General features: G+C 39.0%; 1 pseudogene; it reads left to right on the top strand.

Annotated features, from left to right (window-relative positions):
- The first annotated feature begins 974 nt into the window (after positions 1 to 974).
- On the top strand, positions 975 to 1,387 carry LOC100339991 (actin-related protein 2/3 complex subunit 5-like protein pseudogene; annotated as a pseudogene).
- Positions 1,388 to 12,398: the final 11,011 nt, after the last annotated feature.

Genomic DNA, 12,398 nt, shown 5'->3' with positions numbered 1-12,398 from the left:
AGGTACCTCCTTCTTTGATGGCCCGTTCTTTCTACTGGGATCTCACTCACAGAGACCTTTCATTTAGGTTTTATTTTATTTTATTTTATTTTATTTCATTTTTTTCCAGAGTGCCTTGGCTTTCCATGCCTAAAATACTCTCATGGGCTCTTCAGCTAGATCTGAATGCCTTAAGGGCTGATTCTGAGGCCAGAGTGCTGTTTAGGACATCCACCATTGTACGAGTCTACTGTGTATCCTGCTTCCCATGTTGGATTGTTCTCTCCCTTTTTTATTCTATCAGTTAGTATTCGCGGACACTAGTCTTGCTTGCGTGATCCCTTTGACTCAGACCTATCAATGTGATCAATTGTGAAGTGAAATTGATCACTTGGGTAGTGAGATGGCATTGTTACATGCAATCTAGATGGGATTGTATTGGAATCCCCTGGCACATTTCTAACTCCACCATTTGGGGCAAATCTGATTGAGCATGTCCCAAATTGTACATCTCCTCCCTCTCTTATTCCCACTCTTATATTTAACAGGGATCAATTTTCAGTGAAATTTCAACACCTAAGAATAAATGTGTGTTGATTACAGAGTTCAACCAATAATATTAACTAGAACAAAAAAATACTAAAAGGGATAAAGTATTAAATTGTACATCAGCAGTCAGGGCAAGGGCTGATCAAGTCACTGTTTCTCATAGCGTCCCTTTTACTTCAACAGGTTTCCTTTTGATTTTTTATATTAAATAGTTTTCAAAAATATTTAAAAATTCAAAAAATGAACCTATAATTCATGTGTACTTACTATCTACTTGTAATATTTAATCTATAATATTTTACATATAAATAATAAAAGAATGTATGAAACACAACATTCACTTAGCAATAATGCTATTTCTCCATTTTCATTAAATAAGACTGCAGCCGAGCGGAGCAGAGCCCGGGTCAGTTCCGGAGCTGGCTGAGCAACACCGAGCACCCGCCATGGCCCGGAACACCCTGTCTTCACGCTTCCGCTGGGTGGATATCCACGAGTCTGGCGAGAACAAATTCGTGGACGAGCAGGAGGTGGTGGCGGCAGTGGCGGGAGAGCCAGGCCCGGACCCTAGCGAGGTGGACGGGCTCCTGTGGCAAGGGGACATGCTTCAGGCGTTCCACGCCACCTTGCGGAACTCTCTGGTCAACACCAAGAACCAGGCTGTGAAGGAGCAAGACCAGGGCGTGGTGCTGAAGGTGCTCACTAACTTCAAGATCAGCGAAATTGAGCAGGCTGTGCAGTCTCTGGACAGAAATGGCATTGACTTGTTAATGAAGTACATTTATAAAGGTTTGAGAAGCTCACAGAAAACAGCAGTGCAGTGCTGCTGCAGTGGCATGAAAAGGAGCGCCCAACTTGACTCTTCCAGGACACGTGGCCACTGAAGTGTATTTTATTTTCAAGGTGGAGAGAGAAATTGGCTGTTTCCCAAATCTTCTGCAGGATCTGATCGTCTTTTATGCCTTCGTCTTGAAGAATGGGCATTGGGACCAGACAGAGAGGCTGGCCAGCAATTGGTCAGCTGGAGCTGTGTGTGCTGCCGGCTGAGGCTGGGGGAGGGATGGTTTGGGCAGGTGCAGACCCAAGGGCTGGGGTGAAAGGGACAGCTTGTGGGAAAACCCGGGTTTGTACAGACCCCCGACCTCCTGGGAAGGTGGACTCGGGGGTTCGTTGTAAAGTGCCTGCTGCATCAATAAAGCTCTTGGCTTCTTAGTATAAAAAAAAAAAAGGACTGTGCAAAGGCGTTTTCAACATTGTTTCTATTGGTATTTTAGCAGAGTTCTTAAAAGACTTAATTAGGAAACATAAAAAGTGTAAGGTTTGAAAAATCCCTATTTTCTGTTTTACTTATTGTCAATTTTTTCAAGAAACTTGTTTTATGTATCATGAACCAAAATATTGTCCCATGGAACATCATCCTGCGCTTGAATGGTTACTGTACAAAATTAACAAATGTTATTTATTGACATGTTATTATTGGTAGTAACAGAAATGTTAATTATTATATTTTCCTTATTATATGCTTTTTATTATAGATAAAGAGAATTAACATTTTCTAAATTGCATAGTAGTGGAAATCAATCATATAATCACACCAGTGCTTGAACTTTATCTGGTAGATGAAATAATAAACTTTTGTGGTGTAAATAAACTCAAGTTTATTGAAATTCTAATTCATAATGTGATGCGTGCAATTATTTAAAATATTCTGTTATTTGTTATCTACAAACTGTATTTTGAAAATATTGTTATAATAGACAAGAAATCTATTTAAAGAGTAATAACATTGCTTAGTATAAAATCAACATATTTCAGTCTTGGCTTTATTATACACAAATATGGGCTTTTACATATTTCTTCATCTTTTATTCTTGTTGTAAATTTTGAAATGAGGAAAATGGTGACCATTTTAAATGTTCATTTATTTATTTTCATTTATTTGAAACACAAAGTGAAAAAGAGAGAGAAAAAAAATGAATCTTCCATCCTGTGGTTCACTCTTCAAATGCCCACAACAAATAGTGCTTGCACTTTGAGAAAATTGACATAATGAGAAATATATTTCAAAAGAATTGACTGTATCATAGTGATTCATTATCACTGCTACCTATCTTGTTATTGAGCTTGAATTGTGTGCATACCCTTCTAAGGTTTAAAATATTCCCTCCACTGTCCTTTAGTTCCTCTTCCCTCTTACTCAATGACCTGGCTAGCTAGACATTTCTCCTTTACTTCTTATATCCTCAATGACTCCTTTTATAATAATTATTCCCTTCACTGATCAAATATGCTGTACTGCTCCAATTTTATAAAAAGTCCTTCTTTTCTCTGTAGCTGTTGTCATTTTTTTTGCACTTCACAGAAAGTTTCTTGAAAATATTTCTGAATTGAATGTGTAATTCTTTTACCCCCCATTCTTTTCGTTTTTAAAATTTATTTATTTATGTGAAAGTCAGATTTACACAGAGAGAGGAGAGGCAGAGAGAGAGAGAGAGGTCTTCCATCTCCTGGTTCACTCCCCAGTTGGCCACAATGGCTGGAGCCCTGCTGATCCAAAGCCAGGAGCCGGGAGCTTCTGCTGGGTCTCCCACATGGGTGTAGGGGCCCAAGGACTTGGGCCATCTTCCACTGCTTTCTAAGGCCATAGCAGAGAGCAGGATCAGAAGTGGAGCATCTGGGGCTTGAACTGGTATCCATATGGGATGCTGGAACTGCAGGTGGCAGCTTTACCGGCTACACTACACCACTACCCCCCTATTCTATTTAAACACACTTAACTCTACATTTTTCTTCTTTTGTTTTATTGAAATCACTTTTGTAAAGGTCATTGTTGACCTAATGTTGAATACAGTGGTTCGATCTTAGTCTTCAATTCTCTTTAGCTATAAGCAACATTTGATATATTTTATTACCCCGACTTGGAACTGATTTCTTTAGTCTGTTGTGGTTTCATCACCTGTATTCTAAGATTTAATACTCACTGGTTTTTTGTTTTACTTAATTGGTTTCTTCCTTTCAATCTGCTTTGTTTATTTCTCCTCTATGTTAAATTGTCTCAACATTACAGTACCTCATGACAGTCTGTGAAAATCTATATCCTACCTATCATTAGTTTATGAAATCATTTTTTATTATTTAAATTCTCATGGCTTTCACTATTAGTTCTTTACTTGCAGCTTCCAAATTCATGTCTCCTGCTGAATGACAGTATCTGTCCTGGATTCCAGGCACACATGTCTAATGCCACGTTTCCTGCTTAATATCTCCACATCATTTTGACATTAAAAATATCCTAAAGAAAGTTTCTGAGCTTCCTTTCCAAATCCAAGGACAGTCATCCCTGTCTCAATCACAAATCTATATTTCCATTCCCACTGGTCCTCATTTTTAGCCCGTTTTCTCTCCATTATTTACTGCTTCATACTCTGTATTCAACTTATAAAACCCTTCATTGACTTTACCTCAAGAACCTGATTATACTCATCAGCTGTACTGCTAAATTATAGTTCAAACTACTTCAGACAAGGAGGTACCTTTCTCTGAAAGGAGGCGAGAACTTCCACTTTGACCATGGCCTTGGCTAAATAAGATAAGAGTCAGTGAACTCAAAAGGCTTCCATAGCCTTGGAAACTCATGACTGGAGCATAAGGAGATTACTGATGCCATAAATAGGAGTGTCAATTTATAAAGTCAACAACAGGAGTCACTGTGCACTTACTCCTCATGTAGGATCTTTGTCCTTAGTGTGCTATACATTGAGATTTAATGCTATAACGAGTACTCAAACAGTATTTTTTACTTTGTGTTTCTATGTGGGTGCAAAATGTTGAAATCTTTATTAATGTATACTAAACTGATCTTCTGTATATATAGAAAATTGAAAATGAATCTGTGGGGAGCAGCCCGGACTGGACTGAGTTACTGGAATTAAGACTTATTGTATGCATCTGCTCTCCCACAATATGGCGCTGGGAGAGAAGTAAACAGCTTCCGCACAGCTGCCTCCAGTTCAACTAATAAACTGTAGGACTTGCTCCTGATTGGAGGAGAGCAGCGTACTCGGCGTGTGGGCAGCCGAGTTAGGATTGGCGGAGGAGGACTATAAAGGAGGAGAGAGACGGCATGCACCAGGGAACATCTAAGGGGAACATCTGAAGGAACACCTGTGCAGCCCCCGAGAAAGCCGGCCGGCGGTGTGCCGCTCCCCTGCGGAAGTGGGGAATGTGGCCAGGGGGAACTGCCCTTCCACGGAGGTGGAAGGGATAGTAGCCAACCCGGGAAGAACCAGCAGCAAACCCGGGGAGGGCCGAGCAGACAAAAGAACAGCGCAGGGTCCTGTGTCGTTCCTCCACGAAGAGGGGGAGCGACATAATGGTGCCGTGACTCGGATAGGAAACCTAGGACGGATAGAAAACTTAGGAGGGAAGAAACGTGACTCGGATAGGAAACTTAGGACGGATATGAAACTTAGGAGGGAAGAAACGGGAAGAACCAGGGAAAATATCGGAGAGAGAGACTAGCAAACAGCCTAGGGAAAAGCCGGACGAAAAAGGAGCCGGAAGAAGCTATTGAAAGCCTAGGCATAGACTCGGATACGGACTACGGGGGGAAGCTGGGAGAAATCTCTAAGGTCGAAAGCGAAAGTGAAAGCTAGAACAAACAGACTCGGATACGGACTGTGGGGAGAGGCCAGGAGAAATGAGGGAGGAATATTGTTGGAAGAAAACTTAGGGAAACATACCGGGTAGAGAAAAATGTTAGGGAAATTGAAGCCGTGGGGGGCAGGCCAAGGCGGACACGAAAGCCACTTTGGGGTTCTCAAGTTAGCCCGGGAATAGGGGGCGAAAAGTTGAAACCAGAAGCTGAAACGTAAGCCAGATTGGGATCCGTCTGATTAGCCCGGGGAGCAAAGGACGGGAAGCCAAATCGTGGGGCGGAGACGTATGCTGGGTTGAATTCGCCAGGCTAGCCCGGGGAACTTAGATTGAATGCTAGTGGTGGACACGTAAGCTACGCTGTGTTACTCGCGGAAGCCGCCACGTGCAGAGAGAGCACGGGGCGTGAATAGATAGGGAACGGGGCTGGCGCGAGGCCGTGGTGCAGACGCGAAGGGCGTGGAGACCGCGGAGCGCGCGAAGCCAAGCCGCGCAAAGCCGGGAAGCTGCGCAGATGAAAGAGGCGCGGGCTGAAGCGGCTCAGCCGGGAAGCCGCCGAGAAGTAGCCTCGGGGCGGGCAGCGGGAAGCTGCGGGGATAAGAGAAACAGAAGTTTAGAAGTAAAAGAGAAATAGGAATGCTGGAAGATAGAAGTAAAATGGGAGAAATAGGAATGCCCGGAGATAGAGAAATAGAGAAATAGAAAGGCCTCCCTACAACACTGCAATGTGAGAGCTTGGATTCGGTCTGCCTGATTTAGTGAGGCGATGAGCACCTGGGTGGCTAGCAGCTTATGCGCCGCAGGTCACCGAAGACAGGCACGAATTAACATCAGTAAGGCTTCCCCCACAATACAACAATTAGGAGGCTTGGATTCGGTCTGCCTAATTAAGGCGGTAAGCGCCAGCAGGCGGCTCGACCAGAGTGTGAGCCGCAGGTCACCGAACACAGGCACGCATCAGCGCCTAAAAACCTCCTCACAACATGGCGAAGAGAGGACCCGGATTCGGTTTGCCTGATTGATAGGACTTGTAAGAGCCTGTGGCAACTCTAGCAAGTAGAGCAGAGTGTGTGCCGCGGGACACCGAAGACAGGCGCGTATCAACGCCAAAAAATAAAAAGAAAGGGGGATCGGTGGGGAGCAGCCCGGACTGGACTGAGTTACTGGAATTAAGACTTATTGTATGCATCTGCTCTCCCACAATATGGCGCTGGGAGAGAAGTAAGCAGCTTCCGCACAGCTGCCTCCAGTTCAACTAATAAACTGTAGGACTTGCTCCTGATTGGAGGAGAGCAGCGTACTCGGCGTGTGGGCAGCCGAGTTAGGATTGGCGGAGGAGGACTATAAAGGAGGAGAGAGACGGCATGCACCAGGGAACATCTAAGGGGAACATCTGAAGGAACACCTGTGCAGCCCCCGAGAAAGCCGGCCGGCCGGCGGTGTGCCGCTCCCCTGCGGAAGTGGGGAATGTGGCCAGGGGGAACTGCCCTTCCACGGAGGTGGAAGGGATAGTAGCCAACCCGGGAAGAACCAGCAGCAAACCCGGGGAGGGCCGAGCAGACAAAAGAACAGCGCAGGGTCCTGTGTCGTTCCTCCACGAAGAGGGGGAGCGACAGAATCTTGATATGAATGGAAGGGAAGAGAGAGCGGGAAAGGGGAGGGTTGCGGGTGGGAGGGAAGTCGTGGGCGGGGTGGGGGGAAGCCAATGTAATTCGTAAGCTGTACTTTGGGAATCTATATTCATTAAATAAAAGTTAAAACAAACAAACAAACAAACTACTTCAGACATAGACTATTACATGTCTCCCCCTAAAACTTAGTGTATTTTTACTCCAGAGCCTATGACATCATCTAACTTCCTTTTCCTATAGCATTCCCTCTGTCTGCCCTAGCTAAACTGCCTCCTTGTGCGTCTTCAAGCAGAACTAAATTTTACCTCTGATTGAAGTATTCTTAACTCTTACATCAGCATTGCTCTCTCCAATCCATCTTCCAAATCTTAGATGAAATATGGTCTTCTCAATAAAAATTTGGTGGCTGATGTTGTGGTTTGATGGGTCAAGCCACCACCTCCAATGCCGGCATCCTTACAGGTTGCTAGTCATGTCCCTGCTGCTCCACTTCCTATCCAGCTCACTATTATGGTCTGGGAAAACAGTGGAATGTTACCCAAGTGCCATATCCATTATGTCAAACTCCTTTAGGTTACTTATTTTCCACAACATTTAGCACTTCAAGCATGCTATATAATTTAACTATTTACTCTACTCATTGTTTAATGTTCATATTCTGCCACTAGAATATAAATTCCATGTGCTTATGTTTTTTTTTTATTTTTTCTGTTCACTGATGCCTAAAGCAATATGTAGTAAGACTTTAACTTAAATTTATTTAATAAATGAGTCATTGATATGGTCATTATTACAATTGACAGACTAGATATTCAAAAGGATTATTTTTTTTCAGAATCATATCAAGAGTATTTAACAAATATGAGATCATGATTTCTCTGTCTCCTGCCATTAACTGCTTCACTATATTTAAAATCAAATACTGATTTTCAGTATTTGTATTTCTGCCCTGCTACATTGTCATTTCACACTATTGTATTGATTATTTTCTGTATCTGCTCTAGTTAAAAAATCCATAAAAGTATATTTGGGGATCCATTACAAGTCAGTAACCTATTCTTTGAACATATATTGATAACACTTTTTATTTGCATCTCAGTCAGACAACCTGTATCTGGAAGAAGATATCAAAAATTTTATGCGCTTACAAGTCCTTGAATTCTCATTATACTTTAGTAGAATTTAAGATAAGAAAATATTGCTTATGCTTTAAAGTGAAATTTTACACATCTTTGAAGAATCATCCAAAGTGCAAATTGGTTAAAAATCTCTTTGCATCCCAGAGAAAACAGTTACTGTCATCACTGAAGGTTCATAACACTTTTACTCACTTGTATTAAAAGGGTTGTAGTAATAATCGGCCTTCCATCTACAAATTATGAGCCAGTAGATGTTCATGTTTGTGTTCCACAATACCTAATATTATTTTTTGGCCAAATTAGAACATTGCAATATATTTATTGAATTGAGACCATTTTAAATGAACAAAATGAATTCTAGTTGTGGTAAAGTAGGTAAAATGAGTCAGATTATTTTTAAAATAAACATTATGACTCTCTAATTTCCACACAATCCACTTCCACCAATGAAGAAAAGCTATGTAACCTAGCAATTCTGTGAGGTTCAGGAGCTAGATCTAGGCAAGTGCTAGAAGGAAGATTTTTATCTTCTTTTTTATGAACAATGATAAATGAACTATATGATTCTCTGGGTTTTATTTCACAATCTCAATGATTGTTTCATTGAAGTTTGACAAGTCTCTCATTCAGTTAGAAATCTTTAAAATCCCATCTATATTGGACTTTTTGCACCATGGATAAAGTAGGATATATAGGAAAATAATGAATAAAATTTAATTAAGCTTGAAACTAACTGTGCTATTTAAAACCAATAAAGTGAAATATAATTTTTTAAAAGGTAACTTGTAAGCATTCTGCATTAGTCAACAAAAATCGTGATTTTTGAAGTTTTTTGTGGTATTGTTAGCTTTATAGTGGTGTGTGTGTGTGTGAGAGAGAGAGAGAGAGAGAGAGATGAGAGAGAGAGAGAGAGAGAGAGAGAAAGAGAGAGAAAGGCTCTTCAAGCATACATGAACAATTTTACTTGGACTATTTCTTTCAAAATTGTCAAATATGTAAACAGGAATGTAATGTAAGGATCACTGTGGATTTGGACGCATATTTTCAGTTGTAGAAGTGATACAATACCACTGTACACAAAAATAAATTATCCATAATTATTCAAAGTCCAACATTTTAATCATAAATTTTGTGTGATATTCTCAAACCTAAATGACACACAAGTATAAATGGGGTATACTTTCTGTAACTTTTTGATCTCACTGTGATATGCCATCAGAATTTAATGCAAGATAAATGCAAATTGGTGGTTTCAATTAGATTCTGCAAATTCTAAAGATATATTGAGTTTAACGAATATTTCCAGAACTCATTTCCTATTCCAAATTTTAAATATCATTTTATCTCTGCATGCATTTTCTAAGTGGCTTTGGCTTCCTTATTTCTTTGAATTAGAATTATATATCCAAAACATAATGCTTTTTAGAATGTAAAATGTAACACTAATCTAAAAAGTTTTCAGAAATGAATTTAAACAACGTCTGTTACATTCTGCATGGGAAAAATCACTTTTAAAAGTGTAATGTAAGCTAGAGATCAGGATAAAGATGTATTCAGATAGTACTGTTACTAATTTAAAATTTTACTGATGTGGCTCTTCAAGCAATATGTTTTGTCTCTGAAAAAAGTCCAATTTTGTCATATGGTCATTGATTATATTTGATTTTCAGGTGAACAACTGTCAGTGATAATGCCTGTATTTTAAAAATTAGTGCCTGAAATGTGTTAGATAAATAATAGAATAATTTAGCCTAAATTTTAACAAAATATCTTCATTTTTTCTCATATAATCAAGATTATTGCCTCATTATTTCTCTTCAGCTTCAGCTTTCTTGTTCAGTAGACAGAGTCATTGGAAAATAGTGCTAATACAAACTCTGTACAAACTCCACATTATAAATATTCGCTATTATATATGTAAAATAGATTGCTTAAGGTCTATCTATTTGGACACAATTAACATTGCTTTTTAATAATTCAATTTTCTTAGATAAGATGTTCCTACATTCCATTTCTTAAGAAGATTTTAACTTTTACAGACACCAAGAACTTTTTACTGTCCCAGAATGCAACCATTCATTTTACTTTACTACTTTTCCGTTTCTCCCTCTCTGGTTTTAGGAGGAAGACAAATCATACTTTCCCTATGTAATGCTCAAACATACTCATTCTCACCTTTGAGAGAAGGGTAGAAAGATGAGGGTTTTTTACCATAACTTTCAGTATTTATCACCAAATCCACTTAAAACTTAATTCACTTTTTAGGCAGTATTGTGTCACAGCAGTTTAAATTGCTTAGGAAGTCCACATCCCATACTGGAGTGTTGGATTTAGGTCCTGGCTGTTCCACTTCCAATCAAACTTGCTGCTAATGTGCCTGGGAGGAACAGAAAATGGTTTAAATAGAGTCTCTGTTACCCACATACGAGATCCAGGTGGAATTCCTGGGTCCTGGTGTTGGTTTGTGCCAGGCCTCGTCTTATGACCATCTGGGGAGTAAGTCAGTGAATGGATGGTCTCTCTTTCTCTCTGAGTCCCGCTGTATGTGTTGTCTGTCTCTCTGGCACTCTTTCTAATAAATAAATCTTTCAAAATAAAATTAGGAGTATATATCTTCACACTTCATTTCAAATTTTTAAATAGGTTTGATTTATTTAATTTTTGAATACTTAATTTCTTTAGAAAATAATATTAGCTCACTGACAGAAATAAATTTTAGAGATCATAAAACCAATTACATATACGGGAAAATTCTGCATCATGCCAGAAAATATGAACACAAATATTGCTAGGGTATTTGGAGTAGAGCAGGTACAGGAATAACTTTCTAGTAAATGCTCTATTTCAATGCTTGTTTACATTTTCCAGACAAAAACTTTAAGAGATAGCAACAATGACTACTATGTGAATCATTATTTCTATTCTAAATTATAACGTTCCACGAAAAGACATAATATTTGAAATGATGTTTTTTTTCAAAAGCATGGATATCAGGTCAATGATCTCTGAGGTGGAGAAAAAAACAAAATTAGTGTTATTATTATCCCACTAATGTCCTTTAGAAGACATGGCACAGAGCAGGGGATTCTTGTGGATCCCAGTAGGCTCCATTAACTGAGGAGATACAGCCAGGAGTACAGAGAAATTAAAGGAGCTAGCCAGTGTGATAGCAAAAATTCTTTGGACAGAGTATTAGAGAAGGGAAGGTTATTATAGAGAATGCTGGGGGTCCAAAGAATGATACTGACATGTAATCAGAAGACTGCTGATTGGTACCAATATAGAAAACTATACAGACCCAGGGAAAGAAAGAAATGTAGGAGGAACAAAGACTGTTTGGACTCACACAAAGCTGAAAACATTGCCTCTTTCCACCACCTATAGTGGAAAAACTAATAATTGTAGGTAGTTGGGATGAATGCTTAGGGATTTCTTGCTTCCTTAAGAAGAATCTCATTAATCCTGGGAAACTGTTTCCCAGTAAGTTAACTGTATAAAAAGCAACAACAACAAAAAAAAGAGAGATATGCCTCTGTGCATCAGTATTGCTGTAAATATATTTTTGTCAAACTTTGTTTTATATGTTTGTCAAACCGATGGTTTAGAATGTTATACTACTTTAGTTTTAATAAACTGACTATATTAATATTTATTGTATATGAATGAGAAAATAACAAAGTACAGAAGTACAAAAACATCCAGCACTGGACAATGAAAAATTTAAAATGTTGGACATTCAATCAATTAATGTTAGGTAAGGAAGGAGAAAAAGAAAGCCCATAATGAAAGAGAAAAATCAATAAGCTGGTAGTGGCAGAGTTATTATTAAAGTTAGCAGATAACAATACTTAATCCATAATTACAAATGTATACCTACATATATACTAAATGAAAAGTTATATAAAATATATAAAATCTATCATTTCAATTTACAATGCATTATTTTCAAATATACTAGATTTATTTAATAACAGAACAACAATTATAAACTATTGAACTAGAAGAGATAGCAGTAAATACTATCCCAAATGAAAAAGAAAAAAAAGAGTTTCAAAAAAATGAAAAAAAAAAATTTGGTCATTTCAGAACATCTTCAGTGTAAACCAAACCATTCCAACCATCACATCAAATGTAGATAATCTCAATTTCTCAATGAAATTCAGATATTGCAGAAAAAGCAGATAAAAACAATGCATTTCTTATTTTTAAAAACCCTCACTTAAAATTTTTTTTTGTTTTTAAGTCAATAACAGAAACAGAAGGGGAGAGAAAGAGAGAGAAAGCTTGCATCCACTGGTTCATTCCCAAATGGCCACAATGGCTGGAGCTGGGCTTGTCTGAAGCCAGGAACCAGGAGCTTCTTCCTGGTTTCTCACATGGATGTCAAGGAGCTATGCATTTGAGTGCTCTTCTGTTGCTATCCCATGTACATTAGCAGGGATGT

This window comes from Oryctolagus cuniculus, chromosome 5 (assembly GCF_051225735.1).
Source record: "Oryctolagus cuniculus isolate XC-2025 breed Fujian yellow rabbit chromosome 5, ASM5122573v1, whole genome shotgun sequence".
Lineage (NCBI taxonomy): Eukaryota > Metazoa > Chordata > Mammalia > Lagomorpha > Leporidae > Oryctolagus > Oryctolagus cuniculus.
The sequence above is the reverse complement of the archived record's forward strand: the minus strand, read 5'-3'. Positions and strand labels throughout refer to the sequence as shown.